The following is a 22,905-nucleotide window of genomic DNA, read 5'->3' on the forward strand; positions in this document are numbered from 1 at the left end:
GGTGAGGACCATCACAATCCAACTATGGCGGGGGTGAGAACCGTCCCTTTAGCTGGGCGTTGGCTGGGGGTGAGGACCTTCCTAGTCCAACTATGGCGCGGGTGAGAACCGTCCCGTTAGTTGGGCGTTGGCTGGGGGTGAGGACCATCCCAGTCCAACTATGACGGGGGTGAGAACCGTCCCGTTAGTTGGGCATTGGCTGGGGGTGAGGACCATCCCAGTCCAACTATGGCGGGGTGAGAACCGTCCCTTTAGTTAAGCGTTGGCTGGGGGTGAGGACCATCCCAGTCCAACTATGGTGGGGATGAGAACTGTCCCGTTAGGTGGGCGTTGGCTGGGGGTGAGGACCTTCCCAGTCCAACTATGGCGGGGGTAAGAACCGTCCCTTTAGCTGGGCGTTGGCTGGGGGTGAGGACCTTCCCAGTCCAACTATGGCGAGGGTGAGAACCGTCCCGTTAGTTGGGCGTTGGCTGGGGGTGAGAACCATCCTAGTCCAACTATGGCGGGGGTGAGAACTGTCCCGTTAGTTGGGCGGTGTCTGGGGGTGAGGACCTTCCCAGTCCAACTATGACGGGGGTGAGAACCGCCCCTTTAGTTGGGCGTTGGCTGGGGGTGAGGACCATCTCAGACCAACTATGGCGGGGGTGAGAACCGTCCCGTTAGTTGGGCGTTGGCTGGGGGTGAGGACCTTCCCAGTCCAACTATGGCGGGGGTGAGAACCGTCCCTTTAGCTGGGCGTTGGCTGGGGGTGAGGACCTTCCCAGTCCAACTATGGCGGGGGTGAGAACCGTCCCGTTAGTTTGGCGTTGGCTGGGGGTGAGGACCATCCCAATCCAACTATGGCGGGGGTGAGAACCGTCCCTTTAGTTGGGCGTTGGCTGGGGGTGAGGACCATCTTAGTCCAACTATGGCGGGGGTGAGAACCGTCCCGTTAGTTGGGCGTTAATTTGACATTGTTGACGAATTTGCATTCAATTTATTGAAAGTTTGTAAATCTGTCTCATTAAAAACCTTTCCCCGTAAAACCCATGGGGATAAAAACATGGAAAAGGAAAAGAGTGCAGATGGTATTACATGATGATTTAGCTATAATATTTCTTGCGCTTGTCAGCGTTCCATGCCTGTGGCATCGCCCTTCCATCCAGCGTTTCGAGGGAGTAAGCGCCTTGTCCTAGTTTGGTGGTTATCCGGTAAGGTCCCTCCCAATTTGGGGCGAGTTTACCTTCACGGGCATTCTTCTATCCAACGTCTGCTCTTTGAAGCACCAAATCTTTTTCTTGAAAATTCCGGGGAATGACTTTCTTGCTGTAATAAGTAGCCGACTTTTCTTTTGACTGTTGATCGGACTGGGCGGCACATCCTCTGAGCTCGTCAAGCAAATCTAACGTTTCTTTCAGGTTCTGGGTGTTGGCAATCTCAGTCACGTGCTCTCGTCACCAGGAAGGTTCATCGATCTCTACCGGATCATGGCTTCAGAGCTGTAGGTTAGTCTGAACGGCGTTTCTCTAGTGGATGACTGGGCGGTTGTCCTATATCTTCATAGGACGTTGTCTATGGTGGCCGTTGATTCTTTCATGGATTTCTTCTAGCACATAATGGACGTCCTCCGGATTCAAACACTTCAGGAGTGGGGTGGAGAGTCCTCGCTTGTATAACCACCCTTGCACTATGCAGAAATGAGCACTTTTTCGGACAATTTTCCTGGCTTCTTTTTGGTCAGGAGGAACAATCCCTTCAGCTAAGTAGTTGATAATGGGCATGATCCAGGTTCTTTCTGCTGCTTCGGGGGCCGGCGGCGAGATGCTCATGACTATGCACGGGTTTGGCATATTATGCTAGATAACAGACCGATTGTTGCTTGGGCTTTTGGTGCTGGCCAGTTTGGCGAGAATATCTGCCCGTGTATTTTCAGCACGCCTAATGTCCTCTACCTCGACACTTTCGAAACTCTGAATTAGTTCTTTGACTTTTTCTAGATATTTGCACATCAGAGGTCCTTTGGTCTGGTATTCCCCTGATATTTGAAACGTCACCAGCTGGGAATCACTGAAGACTTTGAGGCGTCGGGCTCCCATCTCTCTTGCTTGGATTAGGCCAGCTATCATGGCCTCATATTCCGCTTGATTGTTTGTAGCATTGAACTCAAAAGACAATGAATGTTCGATAGATACACCATCTGAATTTTCGACTGTCATTCCTGTCCCTGAGCCTTTGGAGTTTGAAGAACCGTCAACATATAGCTTCCACATCTCTGATGATGGCGTTACTTCGGATTGGTCCCTGGGCGGGACAGCTTGCGTCATTTTGGCGATGAAGTCTGTAAGGGCTTGAGCCTTGATGGCAGTTATTGGCTCGTATGTGATTTGGTACTCTGATAGCTCAATCGCCCAGGATATCATCCTTCCAGCTATGTCAGGCTTATGCAGGACTTGACGAATTGGTTGGTTGGTCCTGACCGTGATTGGATGGCATTGGAAATAGGGTCTCAACCGCCGTGCTGCAAAGTTGAGCGTCAAGGAGACCTTTTCTACCTGCTGATACCGGAGCTCCGCGCCTTGGATAACCTTACTAATAAAATAGATAGGTTTTTGTCCTCCTTCTTTGGATTCTTGGTCTAGGGCTGCGCTGATAGCTTCGGTTCCTACCGCAAGGTACAGATAAAGCGTTTCCCCACTGTCTGGCTTGGTTAATACTGGCGGGCATGAGAGGGCCCTCTTGAACTCCTGGAAGGCTTTCTCGCATTTTTCCAACCATCGAAAGGCGTTCCCTTTTTTTAGGAGACTGAAAAGTGGAAGAGATTTATGCGCAGAATTCGCCAAAAAATGAGTGAGGGATACTAACCTTCCTGTCAGTTGTTGGACTTCTTTAACTGTTTGCGGGCTTCGCATTTCTATGATGCCTTGCACTTGTCAGGGTTGACCTCGATACCCCTCTCTGTGAGCATGAATCCAAGGAATTTACCTGCGGGAACGCCGAAGGCGCACTTGCTGGGGTTGTGGCGCATATTGAATTTTCTCAATCTGTCGAACACGCCTTAGAGTTCTGTCAAGTGCTGGCCTGGCGTTCTAGATTTGGCGATCATGTCATCGATATAAACTTCGATGCAATTGCCGATCAAGTCTCTGAATACTTCATTCATCATTCGTTGATAAGTGGCGCCTGCATTCTATAAACCGAAGGGCATCATGGTGTAGCAGTAGTTGGCGTTCTGGGTGATGAACACTGTCTTACATTGGTCCTCTTCCAACAAAGGTATTTGGTTGTAACCAGAGTATGCATCCATGAACGACAACATTTTGAAACCGGACGCGTTGTCAACCAGCTGATCTATGCTGGGAAAAGGGTAGGAGTCTTTAGGGCATACCTTGTTTAGGTCAGTATAATCAACACACATTCTCCACGCCCCGTTTGGCTTCTTTAGGGATGGCTGAGATGGCTGACTTGGCTAGGGTCACTCTTCCTGCCATTGATAGGCAATTTTTCTTCCAGCCCTGGTGTAAGAACCCGCACCGTTAATTTAGGAATTTAATTAATTAAATGGGAATTTAGAAAATAATTCCATAATTGACCCTAATAATTATGAGAAGGCTTAAATAATTATAGTAAGTGATTAATAATGTCAAAAGTCGCTTTTCTGACGAAAAGTGCAGATACCTGTTTTGCTCCACGGTATAAGTGTGTACCGATGAAGTAGCCTAGAAAATTACAAAAAGTATGTATGTATCACTAGAATAATACATAGGACTAGTAAAACAAGTTTGGAGTCAAAATAACGAGAATTGATGTCAGAACTGATACTGGCTACGTAAAAGCGTGTACCGACAAATTGCTGCAAAAAATAAAATAAAAATATGAAAAATCCTAGAAAAATGGCTAGGTTCAGAATCCAAAGTTTGGGATTAAAATGATTAGCATAGCTATTAGTACTAATACCGACAATTAATTAAGTAGACCTATTTATACTTAGTGGCTTAAATCCCTAGGTCAGATTTTAGAAATTGCTACGTAGAGCTTTCTGATTCCCTTGGTTGTTGCCACCTTCCTCCACCTTGTCACCTCCATATTTCTCCGTAGAAACCTCCAAAGTGATCACCTTTTGCCCTTGTATCTTCATCTAAACACCTTAGCCATGTGTGGGTTGGTCTTGTGAGGGTGTTGGGTGCTTCATAGTTGAGTGTGAGCTTATGAGTTGGTGAGGTTGGGGATGACTTCTTGTAGGGTGGAGGTGTGAGCCATTTCTTGAGGTGTGATGGCTTCAAGAAGCCATTTTTAAGTGTAAAGGACCAAGCTTGTGTGCCAAATTTGTGGCTTTGCAGAGTCAGAATCTTGGTGCTATGTTGGAGACTTCAAATTTGTTTCTTTTTCTGAGTTTTCAAGTCTTGAGGTACATCATGATCACCACTTTTGAATATTCATGAGTTTAGCTTGATTAAGCCGCTAAATGAGGAAACTTTGATTATTTGAGTTAAAGGTTGATGAACTATGTCTAAAATACATTAATGGACTTCTGTTTGTGGAGTTATTGGACTCCCAATCACTTTTGAACCCTTAAAATTGAGTTTATGCATAAACTACACGAGTTTCTGCATTCTGCCTGAAAAGTATTCGAATAATTTTCGTGAAGTATTAGGATACTTGCCTGGCATTCGAATACTTATCAAAAAGTATTGGGATACTTTCCCGGGAATAGCAGTATTCGAATACTTCAATGAAAGTATTGGGATACTTGCTGGTATTCGAATACCTTAGTAAAAGTATTGGGATACTTAGTGGTATTCGGATACTCTAGTAAAAGTATTGGGATACTTAGTGGTATTCGGATACTCGAGTAAAAGTATTGGGATACTTAGTGGTATTCAGATACTTTAGTGAAAGTATTGGGATACTTAGTGGTATTCGGATACTTTAGTGAAAGTATTGGGATACTTTTCTGGGAACAAAAGTATTCGAATACTTATTGCCTGCATGTAATTGCAAATAAACAGCTATCTACACTGAATAACCTCAATAAATAATATAACTGGAATGTGTCTCTAGTCTCGGAACTACAACACGTAGACCAGACAGATCCTGATAGTTTATACAACTCAAATAAACTAAAACATCGTTAAATCAATGTAGCATGGACAATCCCCATGCTCACCAAATAAAAAGCATACTCATCAAGTCTCAACACAAACAACATGATAATGGGTAAGATATAATCACTAAACAGGTGCATCAGCAAAATCAGAGAGCATATCAATCAATTAAACTCCGGCCTCCTGCCGCTAAAGGTCTCAACCCCTAGGTTACTTGAACCTGAAATAAGCGCCTCAAACGTGGGGTGAGATCTCTAAACAGAAATCTCAGTAAGGCAAGGGGTCCTCAAGGATTTCTCCACCCAAACTCACTTACATGTGCAATATAAGTTCTAAAAGCAGTTTAACAATACCAGTTCCAAAATCAGTGCAATGCAGCAGATAATCATGTCATGTGTGTCAATACTATTCTATTGGCCAGAGAAATGCAAGATTTATATACGTCTATTACCCACATCTAGTGCAAGACGCCACTTGCACCCACCCACAGAATCGCCGTATTGTATGGCGCCACATACTCAGGCTCACCATCTAGATGGAACAACACGTGCATATTATAAGGCATTTGCACTTAACAGCTCAATAGCATTTCAAATATCAATACATGAAAACACATCATGCATATAAACCATCCCTCCATGAGGTTTGGTGGAACCAACAATGGCAAAACCGAGGACACGAAAGCTTACCTCGCAAGCTAACTATCCAAGCCAAGCTCACACTAGCTCAATGCCCACAAACAGCACAATCACAATCTGTTTATACAATAATTAACCATCAATAATCATTGCACAAGATTTCATTCAGTGATTAAGGCTTTCCAACTCATTTTAAGTCATTTCATGCAATTTCTGCAGGAGGTATTCGAATACTCCTCGATGAGTATTCGAATACTCCTTGTCTCCAGAAAGTATTCGACTACTTTCACTTAAGTATTAGAATACCACAAGGTATTCGAATACTTTTCCTCCAGTATCCCAATACCACCAGGTATCCGAATACAAACACGATAGTATTCGAATACTACTCAGTATTCAAATACTTACTCAAAGGTATCCGAATACTTTTCTTCCCAGAAAAGTATCTCAATACTCCTGCAAGGAGTATTCGACTACCAAGGGATAAGTATTCGAATACTATACAAAAAGTATTCGAATACTTAAGTGACTCAAGCTGTTCACTGCATAATTCAATTTTTAAGTGTTCAAAGCGATTGGGAATCCAATGACTCCCTAAACAGATGTTCATTAACATAATATGAACTCAGAAACAGATTCCTTAACTCAAATGATCCAAGTTTTACTTTTTAAAGGATTAATCAAGCTTAAATCATCAAAATGACAAAGAGGTGATCATGGTATACCTCAAGCTCCAAAAACTCCAAAAATGAGACACTCTAGGGGTCCGCAACACAGCACCAAGACTCTGACTTTACCAAGGAATGAAAATGCTCAACAAAGCTTGGACTTTTCATCATCAAAATGGTTCCTTGAAGCACTAAAGTGGATGAAACTAGTCTCTCCCACTCAAAACCACAAAGTCAACAACACCACCCCACCAAAGATGTTATAACTCAGAAATGAAGCATCATACACCCTCACAAGACTAACTCACACAAGGCAATTGTGTTTTGATGAAGGAACAACCAAGAATAATGATCTCTTGGTTGAGTTTTACCAAGAACAAGGGAAGGGTGGCAAGGGGAGGCTCAAGGCTGCTTGAGCTCACTCAGAAAAGACACGTTGCATGTATCAAATCAGCCTAGGGTTTTGTGAAGATTAGTATTTATAGGCACTTTAAGTTTAAACACATTGTATTAGCACTAATAGCTACGCTTATCATTTTAATCTCAAACTTGAGATTCTGAACCTAGCCATTTTTCTAGGATTTGTCATATTTTTATTTTATTTTTCACAGTACTTTTCCGGTACGCGCTTTTACATAGCCAATATCAGTTCTGGCACCAGTTCTCATTATTTTGACTTGAAACTTGTTATGCTAGTCCTATATATTATTCTAGGAATATTCCCACACCTATTATAATTTTCCGGGATACTTTATCGGTACGCATTTATACCGTGGAGCAGAATCGGTATCTGCACTTTTCGTCAGAAAAGCGACTTTCAACATTATTAATCACTTTTTATAATTATTCAAGCCTTCTCATAATTATTAGGGTAAATTATGAAATTATATCATTAATCTCATAATTATTTAATTAATTTCCTTAATTAAGTGCGGGCTCTTGCACCTGCAGTTGTCGAAGTACCTGAAATATGTCCCTCTAACGCGAGGTGAGAATAAATTCAATGAACTCTTGATCTAAGGAGAAGTCTTCTCCCAAGAGTTCACTTACTGCATAGCTTACATCATATAAACATATCATAACTTAACATAAGACTCCCAAAACGTAATTTTTCACTTTGACCAGTCTATGAACTACTAAATCGTAATTTCTCACTTTGACCAGTCCATATATAATCTTCGAGAACCTAAGACCCCCCACGGAGTGTTCATTGATCAAGAGCCATACTTATCATATCATATCATATCATATCATATCATATAGTCTATAGAAATGCAACTATACTATGTATCTAACATATAAAACATACAAACATACATATATCCTAACCATCATCCCACTGGACTATAGTGGATCAACAAGAAAGGATAAAACTCCTTAAGTCAAAAGCTTACTTGGAAGCAGCTCTCCTTATACTTAATACTGGAAACTAGCCAGTTTAACTCACTTCTCTTGATTCCAAACTAAAATACCTAAACATGGATGTCATTAACTATCAATCCCAAACTTTCTTACACTTGAAGAAATCTATGTTTTCCATGCATAGTTCGAAATCTTCAACATTTACATAATCTTACTTACTCATTTATGCCACCAGACAAGTCTCTATATTAAACATCTAGACTTCCCATAGTAACATAACATAGACTTTCTACTGAAGAATACTAACATATCCGAAACATAGACTTAGAAAAAGACTTACAAATTTCCTACCTATTAACTTAACTTAACCATAACTTATCACTTAAAATAATCTTAATTCAACTTATAAAAATCTTAACTTTCTTAGTATTACATCATATAGCCGAAATATAACACATAATTTTAGACCATCCTTTTTCATTTCTAAACCGTTCCATTGAGATTATTACCGAATAGAAACCTATACAAATACTAAAACTTCATAAAAATCACCATACAAAACCATATGAATGAATCGAAAATCATTTTCATAAAAGACTCATAAATTTAATAGACGTAGCTTAATTTAAGAATTCTAACCGTAGAAATTGAGAGTTTATACCTTAGATAGGTTAACGGGACCCAGAAATCAACTTAGAACCGAATGAAATAAAAAAACTCATCCTTTTTCAAGGAGCTCGTGGCTTTAAGTGGACATATCTCACTCATGTGAACTCCTATAGATGATCTAAGACCGTGGCTATGATTACAAGATCCTATACTATAAGTTTCGTAAAATAGGATTTTTGGAGAAAAATGGTTAAAACTAAAAAGAAATCTCACTCATTTCTCTCTTGAAATTTTCGGCTAGAGCAAGTAGAAAGTAGAAGTTAAAAGCTCTTAGATGATAGCTTATTTATAGGCATAAAGCTGTGGAGTCCAAGGAGAAAAAGAGAAGGCTTCGCGTAGAAGATAACTTGGTGAACAAGTCACCTTACTTGGTGTAACATCCCGGGCGCTGACGAGGGAGGGGAGTGATCGCCGGTGCAAAAGGGCATGGACAAAGAGCGGCTCCTGGCAGGCTTCTAGCGACGAGCGTACATGAATGAATCGAATCAACACCCGAAAGAGAAGGGATTCCAGAGACTGTGCTGGAATGGGATGGTACAGTTGGGAATATCTTAAAAGAATTAATTGGTACTACCTATACTAACAAGATGCATCTACATTTCGGTAGTCCGAAACGGAAGAACTCCACAGTTAAGCGTGCTTAACTTGGGGCAATTCTGAGATGGGAGACCTCTTGGAAGATTTCCTGGGAAGTGTGCGAGTGAGGACAAAGCATGCTAAAAAGTCTCGTGTTAGTGTGTGGGGACAGTCGTTGATCCTTGCAAGTTGCCAGGCGTTACACTTGGCGTCCAAGTCACCTTACTTGGCGTCCAAGTTAAGGTATGGTGTGATGAAGAAGCTTAACATACTTGGAAGACAAGCAACACTAACTTGGCGGCCAAGCAGCTACAGTGGTGTCATGGAGAAGCTACTTAAGTAACTTAAGGAACAAGTAACTAAACATGAAAAATAAGCCAACTTGGTGACCAAGTTTCATGAAACTCAGTGACTAAGTCTTGAAAAAGTAGTGTGATTAAGAAGCTATCTAGGTAACTTGTAGAACAAGCTACTAGATGACTTGTTTAACAAGTAAGCTATGTGACTTCTTGAAGAAGCTATCTTAATAACTTAGTGAACAAGTAAACTACCTTGACCAACAAGCAATGTCACTTGATTGGCAAGAAAACCAAGATTACTTGATAGACAATAAAGGTAACTGAGAAACTTAGACAACACACCACTTAACCTTTATTTGAAATAACTTTATTATTTTTTATTTTCTCTAACTTTAACTTATTTTTCATAATTATTCTACTCATAATTAACATACCTTTATACCACTTAAAATTCATTAAATTTTCTAAAGAATTTGATTTTACTATCAAAATCTAGTTTAGGCCAAGTTTCACTAATTTGCAAAATAGTATCTAAACTGTCTCATAATTTTGATTTTTGATCCCAATATCTAAATATTACTATTAAGGTCATAATTAACTTGTTTAGCATAAATGACATTCCCATAAATAATATCATGATCAACAGGTCAATTTTATTTAAATCCTTAATTTCATATAGATACTGGTATGGGTTGTTATGCACCACATCATTTATTTCGTTGCCCTTGATTCAGTGTTGCTTTTTCTAATTCAACGTCTTTTTTTTTTTTTGGATCGGGACTTCAACCATTTATAAATGCTAGATTTTAATTTCCCCTGTTGGGCTCCTCCTAATTTGACTAATCATCCTCTTCCATAAAAAATAGTGAAGTTGAGATTGCATATTAAGAATAGGAATTCATCTATTTTTTTGTAAATGTATGCTAAACTAATTTATATAGTTACATAAGTTATCCTTTCGTAATTTATAAATCCTTTCCCTTTAACTATATTTTTAATGGTTCCATGTAATTTTTTATGCATTGATTAATGGAAGTGCCAAAAATATGCTCATATAGTATGCATTCGTAATTCCAAACAATGACAATGGTTTGGAATATTAGCAAAGTCCATTAATTTTAAGGTTTTCCAAATGTTTGATGCAAGAGGGTACTTCCTTTAGATGGGGTATATGTTAAATTCGAATTCTTTAAGGACAAATATAGCTCCTTTGTAAATTCAACTCAGCTAAAAAGAGTTCCTTGAATTTTGGAAATTCACATTGTTGTTACTGCCAAAATCCTTTATAAGAGATATTTTCACTATTGGCTAAGAAACAAATCACGATAAGTGGATTTTGTTGGAAATATTCAAGTGAGTTGTAAAGAAGTCTCACATTGGTGAGACTAGAACCAAGTGAGAACTATGTGAAAGATTCATAAATCTATTTGGGTTGAGATGTAATATCGGCTTCATTATTGTGGTTTGTCATTTGTCTCAATGGTGGAAGAATCATTTGTAAAGGTTTTTAGGGTTTTTTCACTTATACGTGCCCATTTAATCTATTTCTAATCAATTTGAAAATTCTCAATCACACTTGAATTTCATCTCCATTATAACATGTATGATGGTTTTTTTAAAACCCCCTTCGAGTTGGGGGTGGTTTTATGTAATTTAACCAATAAGATTCAAATGATGAATAAGTCTTGATTACAAGTTCTAAAGAAAAATTCCACAAACTTCAATAAACAAAGACCATTTGCCTTCCAAAACCAAAAGGAGGCAGCCTAAAATTTAGAACATAGACTACATAATTAAAATTGCATATGTCTTCATTAGGAAAATGAAAATGTAACAGTAGATTTCCACCAACACAACAACTGCAGTAACAACAAAAAAAATTGCATGTCTTCATTAGGAAAATGAAAATGTCCATTCAAATGAAGAAGTCTTGATTATAAGCTTGAAAGAGCAACTCCCACAACCTGCAATAAACACCACGAAAGAAAAAAATAAAATGAAAAGCTAAAATCACTAGGTCATCAGAAACCATGTATTCCTTTTTTAAGACACAGTGACTTAAAGGGTACATTGCATTTGGAGGCAGAATATGGATTTCTGTCCATATAAAAAGAGGAAACAAACCAATTTACAGATAGATATGGATATGCTCAAGGAAGCACGGACACTCCAAAAAACACGGAGTGTCGTGTTCGACACGCTCCGACACGGTGCCCTACACGTGGTCAACATTCCCGACACGTTGACCATTTTGACACGCGAATTTGATTGTGTCCGACACGGTCAAATGACATTTTCGTAAAAAAAACTATTTTTTAAAAAAATTATTTTTTTAAAAATTAAAATATATTAATAAAGCTTTCACCTGATAATATCAATTTTATTTTTTAGTCTTTTTTCCCCTTAAGTAGATAAGAGATCATCTCAGCATCATTGTTGTCAATTCCTATTACGCTCTTGTTGTATCTCCTTCTCTCTGACCTCTCTCTAATATGATTTGATCTCTCTATCTGATATTATCTCTCTCTCATCTCAGTTCCTATTTTTTTATTAAAGCTTCCACCTTTATAACGTGTTGATGAGTATTATTAATTTAGTTTCATTTTTATGTTAAATTATTGAATATTAAATGAAAAATACGCTATATAAATTAAAAATATTATTTAATATTAAAACGTGTTCCAATGTGTCGAAATCCATATTTTTTTAGGATTGACGTGTCGGAGTGTCGTGTCGTGTCGTATCACGTGTCGCGTGTCGCGTGTCGTATCGGTGCTAGATAGGATATGCTAGTTGTAGTACAAAAAATGCCATACAGATGATTCTCAAGACTTGTGAAAATTCCAATTTACAACAAACATCATAAATACACTGTCAATGTAAAAAAGTTATATAGTTGAATCCAATCATGTGTGTAAAAAAAATGTTAACTGAAGAATGAAGGAAAAAAATAAATAAATAATAAAAAAAAACCCAAAAGGGACAGCATAGGATTGGTGAGAAGAATGACAACTTAGAAAACCGAAACTAAGCATTTTTACTACTAAACATATATAAGAGAAGCATTGAATGGTTAAAGGAAACCGTACCTTCATATATTTTAAAGATTGCTAGACACCAAAGCATTATCAACATGTATGTGACTCCCGAGAGGATGAGTGAATGATGCGGATTTCATTGTCAAAATAATTTGGGCCGATCCAGCGACAAATAATTACCCGGGGAACATGCTTGATGATGGAGTAGTGTTGTCCCTTTTCTGGATCAATGCTCTCAACAAATTCGGCTGGCATATTATGGAGATCAATAAATTGAAGATTCCCCAAGGTTTTGATGCCAAAGGGTACCTTCTTCAGTTGGGGAATTTTGTTAAATTTAATACTTTGAAGAGAAATCAAAGCCCCTTCATCTATAAGGATGGAATTCACACTATCCAAGCGAGCGAGTTCCAGTTTCTTCAATTTTGGGAACCCTCCCTTTTGAAAATGCAAAATTTCACCATCATAGGCATTGTCCCACATAACAAGATGCTTCAGATTTGGCAAGTTTTCTAGTGATTTTAGTGGATCATCTTTCAACTTGGATAAACCAAGCCTCAGCTTCACAAGATACTCAAGTTTTGGTATCCAATCAGGCAAATTCTCCAATCTAGCTTTCAAATGAAGACCTCGAAGTTGGGATGGGGATGATATAAAATTCAAGTCAATGATTTCATCCTCATCTATTGCAGTGATGTTAAGTAATTCAATCTGTTTCATCTCTGCCACTGAAGTACATAATGCCTTCCCATATTCTCTTCTAACTTGCCTCAAGCTTAACTTCCTTAACTGCTTTAACATTCTCATCTCTTGAATGAGATCTACACCTCCATGATCAACCTCCACATAGTAAAGATTTTGTAGGGAAGTCAAGTTTTTAATACCCTTTTCCATCTTCATGCCAGTTGTAAGCTCAAAAGATTTTCTGCTTCGTAGTTTCGATTGAAACCAAGAAGATGTTGTAGCTTTGTGAGCTTGTTTATTTCACTTGGTAACTCATGCACCAGCGTTTTTCTTAAATCCAATGTCTCCAGGTTCTTTAGGTTGCCAACAGATTTTGGAAGGACCTGTACTTTTGTATTCCTTAGGCTTATGTACCTTAAGTGAAAGAGATTCCCTAAATCATTAGGAACACGATTCACAGATGTACCTTCAAGGTTAAGTACTTTCAAAATCCTACCCTTTGAAGATAATCTACCAATGAAAGGCTCAGGTAATTCACCTTTTTCGAAAACATGAATAGCACGAATGTGTGAGTTGCTGGTGCTCTTCAACAAATTGTTGGAAATACCAGCAATAGAGAGGCGTCTAGTTATTCCATCTGCATGTGATTGATCATCTTCATATACAACATGGCAAAAACTTAAATCCTTCATCTTTCTAATGATCATTTCACGTAATAAATCATGAACTTGACATCTTTGAACTTTCCCATCAAAGCCAACTTTGGAGACTTGAACCAGACTTCTATGAATTAACTCAGACAAGTACTCCTCTGCAACTTGCTCTGAAGTTCTTCTCTTATCAGCATCAGCAAACCCTTCAGCTATCCATTGCCGAGTTAAACTCTTACGACTAATGGAAAAGTCCTCTGGATATATACCAAAGTACAAAATGCATGGTTTCAAGTAGTAAGGCAGGTCATCATAACCAAGAGACAAAATCTTTGTTAGATTTGTAAAATGGGCATTACGTTCCAACTCTAGGCTCAGATTTTTATTCACTTTCTGCCATTCAATGATGGTTTTGGATTTTGTTGAAAATAGACCACCAATGGCGGCAATTGCCAGAGGTAACCCCTTGCATCTTTGAACAATTTCATTTGACATAGCCCCAAGCTCTGCTGGACAATGCCCATCAAGCTCATATCTAAATGCCTTCTTGCAAAAGAGTTCCCATGCTTTGTTTGGAGGCAAAAGTTGAAGGTTGTGAACATGAACAAGAAATGATTTCTTGAAAAACTCAGCAACATGCATACTTCTAGTGGTTATTAGAATCCTACTACCTTCGCTGTTATTAGTGTTGTAAATAATATTGATTTAGTTTTTATTTAGTCATTTATTGTTGTATTGGGCCAAGCCCATTAGGTTAAAAGTAGGTCAAATATTCTCTATAAATAGAGAACCCTTTGTACAGATTATTTACAATTCTATAATATATTAGAATACCCTTTTTCAAGTTGGTATCAAGCTCTCGATCTGAGGGCTTTGCTTCCGCACATATTATCTTCTTTTTTAACAAAACCCTAATTTCTTTTCCTCTTGCCGCCATTAGCCGCCACCGGAAAATTTTTCCGGGGACCTTTTGGACCAAGGGGACCATTGTTGACCTTATTTTTCCTCCGATCTATCATTCTACGCAGTGTTCCTCCGCCACAAACGACCGAAACACCTCCGATCGCCTCCAATCATATCTGTCTTCACCGTTTGGACCACTTTCCGGCGACTTTTCAACCGCGACCACCCACAGACAGGTGCGCGCTCACCGGACGACCACACCAGAAAAATCTCAGCCGGCGAAGCCCATCCACGCGCTCTCACGCGCCGCCCCCTTTCCCGGCGAGTGAATCCCACGCGCAGCTCCTTTCTCCGGCGCGTGGAGGCGCGTGCGGCCATGTTTTTGGACCGGACCACCACCATTCTTCTCGTCTTCTTGTCTTCTGTCTGGATCTGTAATTATTTTTCTGATCAGAGGTCATTTGATATTCTGTTTGGTTGATTTTATCGCTGGTTGTTAACTTTTTTTGTTAAAGAATGGCTGAGCATGATAGTTCTTCGATCTTATCTGGTAAGAGCACACGTTCTATATCTCTTCTTGCTTCTTGCACTGATTTTAAAACCTCATGGATTTTGGATTCTGGTGCAACTGATCATATGGCTTGTCGTACTGAGTTGTTTTGTTCTTATCATCCTACTGTTGGTAGTCATACTATATCCGTAGCTGATGGATCCCATAAATCAGTTATTGGTTCTGGTAACATTCAAATTCAACCTTCCTTGTTTCTTAAAAATGTTCTTTATGTTCCTCAGCTTTCTACTAATCTTATCTCCACTCAAAAACTTACAACTGATTTGAATTGTTCTATCACATTTTTTCCTTCTCATTGTCTTATTCAGGATCTTACCACGAAGAAGACAATTGGAGTTGCTAATGAACAGGATGGGTTGTATCATCTCCTTCCAGACCATGCTAGCAAAAATCAGTTATTAATGACACATCATCCTTCTACTGCAGAGTCTATGATTTGGCTCCATCACAAGCGTCTCGGGCATCCACCATTTAGTCTTTTGAAGTCTATGTTCCCCTCTCTGTTTCTCAATAAGTCGGTTGAGACCTTTCATTGTGATGTTTGTGAATTTGCAAAACACCATCGAGTGTCATTTCCTTCTAGCACTATTAAAAGCAGGGAACCTTTTTCTCTTATCCATTCTGATGTTTGGGGCCCTTCTAAAGTGCATAGTGTTTCAGGTGCTAGGTGGTTTGTTTCTTTTATTGACGATTGTACTCGGATAACATGGATATACTTGATGAAAGACAAGTCGGAAGTACCAGAGATATTTATTCGGTTTCATCACATGGTTGAGACTCAGTTTGGTAAGGGTATTAAAAGACTCAGATCTGATAATGGTACTGAGTACGTCAATCAACGCCTGTCACAATTCATTTCAGACAGAGGTATGATTCATAAGCTCACATGTGTTGATACCCCTCAACAAAACGGGGTTGCTGAAAGGAAAAATCGTCACCTTCTTGAAGTTGCTAGAGCACTACTTTTTCAGACATCTGTTCCTAGTTCTTATTGGGGAGAAGCAGTATTAGCTGCAACTTTTTTGATCAACCGTTTACCTTCACGGGTCCTTAACAATATCAGTCCTATTCATTCCATGACTTCCTTCTTTCCTTCTGTTCCCATATTGCAGAGCCTTCCACCAAGAGTGTTTGGATGTGTTGCCTTTGTCCATGTTCATAAACAACATCGGAGTAAGTTGGATCCTAGGGCTCTTAAGTGTGTCTTCCTTGGTTAAAACCCTTATAAAAAAGGGTACAAGTGTTATCATCCACCAAGTCGGAAATTTTTTGTTTCTATGGATGTCACCTTTCAAGAATCTGAATCTTATTTTCTGGGTCCTCATCGTCAGGGGGAGAATAGTTCTTCAGAAGACTCGTCCCCTTCCTTCTTTGAGTCTGGATCAATCTTCTCTCTTCCTAGTGTGTCTGCTCCTGGTGTGTCAGAACCTTCAAATACACCTGAGATACAACCCATATTGTCTCACCAGCAACCTCAATCGTCTGAACCACTGGTAAGTCCTGAATCTCCTATTTCTTCTGAGTCTCCTGAATCTCCTGTTTCTGATTCTAATATTATTTCCTCTCATGATTTGTCTATTTCTTCTGATATCTCTAATGACTTACCCATTGCTTCTACTTCTGATGACTTACCTATTGCTCTTAGAAAAGGAAAAAGATCTTGTCACAAGAAAACTTGTTCCTCCTGTCCCTCTTGTACTCAATACCCTATCTCCCACTTTGTTTCCTCTGCTATTCTTTTTGTGGAGCACAAAAGCTTTGTTTCAGCCCTAGATTCTATTACAATCCCAAAATCAGTACATGAAGCCTTGAAAGATAGGAATTGGGCTCAAGCCATGCAAGAGGAGATGAATGCTTTGGAGAAAAATAAAACATGGGAGGTTATTGATAGACCCAACGGAAAGAAAGCAGTAGGGTGCAGATGGGTTTATGCCCTGAAATATAATTTTGATGGCACTCTTGAGAGACATAAGGCTCAATTAGTGGCCAAAGGTTACACTCAAACCTATGGCATTGATTATGAAGAAACCTTTGCTCCAGTTGCAAAGATGAATACAGTGAGAATCTTGTTATCCCTTGCTGCCCATTACAATTGGGATATAAATCAATTTGATGTGAAAAATGCTTTCCTCAATGGTGAGTTAGAAGAAGTCTACATGGAAATCCCGCCTGGTTTTGATTCTGTGAAGGGGGAAAATAAAGTTTGTAGATTAAAAAAGGCCTTGTATGGATTGAAGCAGTCACCTCGTGCTTGGTTTGGAAGATTTACTAAGGTTATGATGACCTTAGGATACAGACAGAGCCAAGGAGATCACACTCTAAATTGAATTCTGCAGAAATCTCACAAGAACTTGGAATTGGAGTTAGTAGGTAACAAGACAAAAATGTAAAAAGGAAAAAGATTCAATAAAAAAAAAATAAAAAATCAAGAAGTCTAAAACAGAATCACAAAAAGAAAATAAAATCAAACACCGTTCCCCGGCAACGGCGCCATTTTGTTGGGTAGTATTTTTCTCAAGAGAAAGAGTTATCGTTCTCAGGGAACAGGTTGTTTAGTTTTCCTTTTTTTAATTCCTATTTCTAATTTCTTGAAATTAAGTGATCAATCTTTTAAAACTAAGAAACTTCTAAATGAAACAAGATATTTATCAAACTTGCATTAAACAAAATTTTACAGAGGGATATCTATTCACAAATGTAACAATTATAAGGTTCTGGAATTCTTTGAATCATGGATGAAGGAAAAATTTCGCATTCCTGCGTTTTATAACTGCTACGGCACTTTAGTATCAGAATTCGAATTACTATGGCTATTTTATCTGAAACTTCCCAGTTCCAGATTTTAATCTTTAGAAGGATCTTTTCCCAAAGTCTTCTAAATCTTTAAAAATTGTATCAAAGACCTCCTTGGGTTATCCCTAACCTCAAGGGTTCAATTAACAAGGGACATAACCTGATTTCCCAATCACAGTTATGCAAAAATTACTCCAAGATCCATTCCCATGGTGTTCTTGGACTTAAAATCAAAATCTTGTTAATCAAATGAATCTAAAGCAAACCATCACAGTATTCAGAAAATTAAAGATCACCCAATCATCGTGAATCCCAGAAAGGAAAAGATCAGAAACCCATATTCAAAAATATTACAAATCTAAAAGTAAAGAAACATGCATCACAAACATTCATGAAAGAAAACTCAAGGTAAAGTTACAAACCGGTTCTTAAAGAGTCAAAGTTCCTAAACTAGAGCTAGGAAGAAAAAGATCAGAAATGTGAAAACAGTGGCTCGTATGCAGATCTGTGGTTCCTTTCCTTGAAGTTGCGTTGTCAATGCACTTCGAGATCAAGAATTTAAGAACAAGCACCAGCTTTCAAGAAAATTTCTTAACACTCAGATTCGAAGAGAGAAAATACAAAATTCTAAACGTAAACTGAAACTAACAAGTACGGTATCTGACCCTAAAATGACTCAGACTCCTATTTAACTAAAAATTATAAAGCTGCCTCCAAATGCACTGCTGTCCATCCATCTCTATGTCCATCCAATGGTTCAGATTTGATCTTGATTTCAAAGAGTTGATCTTGCTTCCAAACTGCAGTGAAAATAATAAAAGAGAGTAGTAAATCATTAGTTTATCTCTTTCTCTCTTTTTTTTTACCTTTGGGCTGATTGGCAGTCATTTGGCCCATTACCATGCACTAATATCCAGCCTTCAACTCAAATATTGTAAAAATAAGCCATTAAAATAATCATAATTTATAGCTAACAAAATACCCCAAACTTAGTTAATTGCTTGCCCTCAAGTAATCAGACAAACTTCACTCATAAGTTATATATCAACACATATATAATTTCAATAACTTAGTTAAATTAAATCAGCCATCCGTGCAAAACATCACTCTTCTTAAAGCATTGACCAGGTTTAATGTCAACCAATTCCTACAACCAATTAATCACCCAACTCCAGTCAATCAGCAATTACATAATCATTCAATCAAAATTTCATGCTCATTCATTTAGTTGCAACCTAATTCAAAATGATTCAATTGAAATTCCACTGAATTCCTTTCCAGATACATTCAAACAATCAAACTCTTTCCTGTTTATAAGGGAGGTCACTCATTGTCATTATGCATGAATGCTTTCAACCTACACTACCATTTAGAAACTTGAAGTCCAATATGCTATCTCCATCAAAGGGTCTTTAAGGCTTGTAATGAGGCAGGGCTAGGATCTTTGTTTTTCTAGTCACTTGCTAATTAAGCTAACCCTTAGTGTCTAACTAGTCCTCATTAGCTCTTTCTGATTTTTGCCTAAACAAGACAAAGGGAAATTAGTAACTCTCTTTCCCTTTTTGTTCAACCTCTTCTTTTTTGCCTCTTTCCCTTTTTTACAAAGATTCAAGCTCAGAGATCTCTTTTCTTTCTTTTTTTTTTAAAACAGAACAAAGAACTCTTTTCATAAAATCACTGTGTCCCCTTTTTTTCGATTTTCTTTTACCTCCTGATCCTCTTTCCTTCTTCTCTTTTTCTAATCTTTCTTTTTTACAACCAATTCCCCTTTGCCTCATTTAGCTTATTGTATTTCTGAGCTAATGAGAAGTAGCTAAATACTAAAACAGCTATACAGGGTGGACAAGGAAATTGGCTCATAATATCAGGGTACATGATCAGAAAAGAAAGGTCTCAGGCTCAAATATAGGGACCAAGGGATATAATCAAAGGGTAAGGCTTTTGGCTCTAGGCTATACATTCAGAAACAATGCCCCAATCACACAGAAATAACATATTAGTCATCCAAACAGAGTGCAGTATTCAAAGCACCAATGCACAATGACCACTCACAAAGGAATAGAGTGTTTAGGTTCAAATATCTCACATGGGTTGTTAATCTAGTGGGTTTTCAGTGAATCATTAAATTAAGGTTCACAAAAAAAAATTATGGCTTGTAAATTTGATTTGCAGCTTATATAACTACTTATCAACTAAGCATAGATCCTTAATTGACTCGGAATTAATGTAATTAAATCTGGCTATACTTAATAAGTGATAATGTTAAACACATCATGCTATAAATTATTTCCATGTTACCACTCAAATAAAATAAGCACAAAACAGAGATAATTATATAATTTTATGGACTAATCAGCAAAATAATGGTAACAACAATTACAACAAATATAATCACCCCAAACTTAAAATGAAGCTGGGTCCTCACAGCAGAACATAAATACAGAAAAATAGTAAATGGAAGAAAAAAGAATAAATAAATACTTAACAAAAGAAAATAAATAAAGAACCTGGATACCAACAAGAGATATCAGCTGGCAGAAAAGGTGTCATCTAGATCAACCAACTCATCTGAATCTTGTGCAGCAGCTTGAGAAGTTCCTTCATGAAGGTGACCGGAAAGCAAATGTTCTGGAAGCTCAGGGAAGTCTTCTTCAGGAAAAGTCTCTTGGTACGAAGCTGCACAGCACGGTCTCGTTTTTTTATGTACGTGAGGAGACCTTTGATGACATTTTCCAGCTTATCAATGCGCTCCTCCATGGCTGAAACCTTTCCCTTAGCTTTCCCTGGAGTAGGCGGAGCTGAAGATGTTCCTTGTGGAGGCGGAGCTGAAGATGATTTTCTCTTCTTCCGTAGGCTGGCCTCAGCGATCCTTTTCAAGCATATTTCATTTATGGGAGAGTTAGGAATGGAGACCAGTGCTCCATCTTGAGAGGACGAAGGCACTCCAGCAGCATCACACAATAACTTCACCAAGCAAGGGAAGTAGAACGGTCCTGATGTCTTCTTTGAATTCTCACACAACTCTTGATGTATGAGCCGCTCTGGGTGAAAAGGGAGACCTTGAAGAATGCAATAAACCACTACACCAACCTTAGTTGATAAGTGATTCATGTGGAGCTTGGGAAAAATGCGGTGGCGAACAAATTTCGCCCAAACTTGAGCTTCCTTTGTCAGATCCGTGGTCAGCATTTTTTCAGAATCCCATTGGGTGGAGTCATCCCCAGTGAGCGTTCGTGCCATTAGAGAATAAACCCCAGTTTGAGTCCTATCGGAGAGAAGCTTCAAGAACCAGTTGTATTCTGAAAATTTGAGGTTGTACACCTCCAGAATTTTTGCTGGAGAAATGTCCACCAATTTTCCTCTGACTGGGACTGCATGTGGTGCCTCCTCATGGCCACAAAATCGGAAAGTTGGCCACAAAATCGTGAACCAACTTTATTGGCACCTGAACAGATGGATGATCAGCAGCTGCTGAAGACTTCCCATTTCCATGGCGTGACGTGTTGCCAGACAAAAAGAGAACAATGAAAATCAGACAGAAAGCATGCAAGTACGACGTTCGATTACACAAGTAAAATAATTTGCACATGAACCCAAGCCAAAATAAAAATAAAAATAATATTAAATAAGCCAAAATTATTAACATGCAGAATGAGGAACAATGACAATGTAACAAAATGGAATAATCATATACAGAGAAATAAAACTACTCAAGCGTACAAGCCAAAATTTAATATTTTAGACGAAAGGAGAAAAATAAAAACTAAAAAGTAATAAAAGGGGATTAGGGTTTTGTTATTTCTTTAATCCAGACCACCCAAATTCCCAAATCAGAACCCTAGCCCTAACTCAAGAGTACCAAATGATACAAGAAAAGTGGCAAAAGAAAGAAGAGGGTTGAAAAATAAAAAAAACAAATAAAACAAATAAAATAAAAGATTCAGAAACGAAACCAAACCAAACCTGATACACGCTCACAATCTACTAGCGGTGAACCCCAAAATGTGTGGACTGAGGCAAGAAGCTTCTGCAACCCCTTTCAGATAATTTCATGATTAAGACTAGTTGCTCAGACTAATTGTGCACAACTCATTGGGCAAGAAGATGATATGCGGGAAGAAATTAAAATAAAATAAAATAAAATAAAATATATAATAAATAAATAAAATAGTAAAATAATAATAATAACAATTCTCACCTCTTCAGATTTTTGAATTAATAAATCAAGTAAAAGTATAATGGGTTAAATAATTGGGCTGCTAGGATAAGCATGGCCCAAATTATTTCATACAATGGCTGAATTTTTTATTTGGGCCTAATGAATTGAGTGAAATCAAGTGCACAAGTGAGTAACAAAATTAATGGGCTCACCCGATTTTTTGGAAATCCTCTGATCACAAAATAATTCTTCCTCACCCCAATTCATGATACCCTCTTTGTAAAAGTCAGCACTCGATACACACAAGTTTTATATCAGGGTATGTGCAAGTTATTGGGACAAGAACTGAATTTTTTGACAGAGGTGGCTCACAGTCACCCCAAACTTAGTGATCTGCACAAGCTCAAACAGTTTACTCAGCACAGCATAGCCATTTTAACTCTTAATCAACTTTTTTCTTTTTATTTCACAGAACAAATTCTCCATTGGTTTTTTTAATTTTCGAAGACAGCACTGATTCAAAACAGTAAAAGAAAAATATTAAGACTCCTATAGAGCCTCTATATTACAACAACTATATGACAATCTTCAGACTCATGCAGACTTATACAAAATACAACGAAACAGAACAAAACAACACAAACAAACAATTCTAACTAACTAACTGAAAGCTACTGCAACAAAATATTGAGTGATTTAGAAGGCTCTACCAGAGGGACAACTGCCTTGTCTCTGGTTATAGGTTCACCTTGATAGATTTTTAGTCTCTGGCCATTTACCTTGAACCTCCTACCATCTTTGGCACATTGAATTT

General features: G+C 38.4%; 1 pseudogene; it reads right to left on the bottom strand.

The window, feature by feature from the left end:
- Positions 1–12,421: 12,421 nt before the first annotated feature.
- On the bottom strand, positions 12,422–14,355 carry LOC133288345 (disease resistance protein RPM1-like; annotated as a pseudogene).
- Between the last annotated feature and the right edge of the window lie 8,550 nt (positions 14,356–22,905).

Source organism: Gastrolobium bilobum, unplaced genomic scaffold, assembly GCF_033153095.1.
Source record: "Gastrolobium bilobum isolate Gb01-03AN ecotype WA unplaced genomic scaffold, APGP_CSIRO_Gbil_v1 utg75712, whole genome shotgun sequence".
NCBI lineage: Eukaryota > Viridiplantae > Streptophyta > Magnoliopsida > Fabales > Fabaceae > Gastrolobium > Gastrolobium bilobum.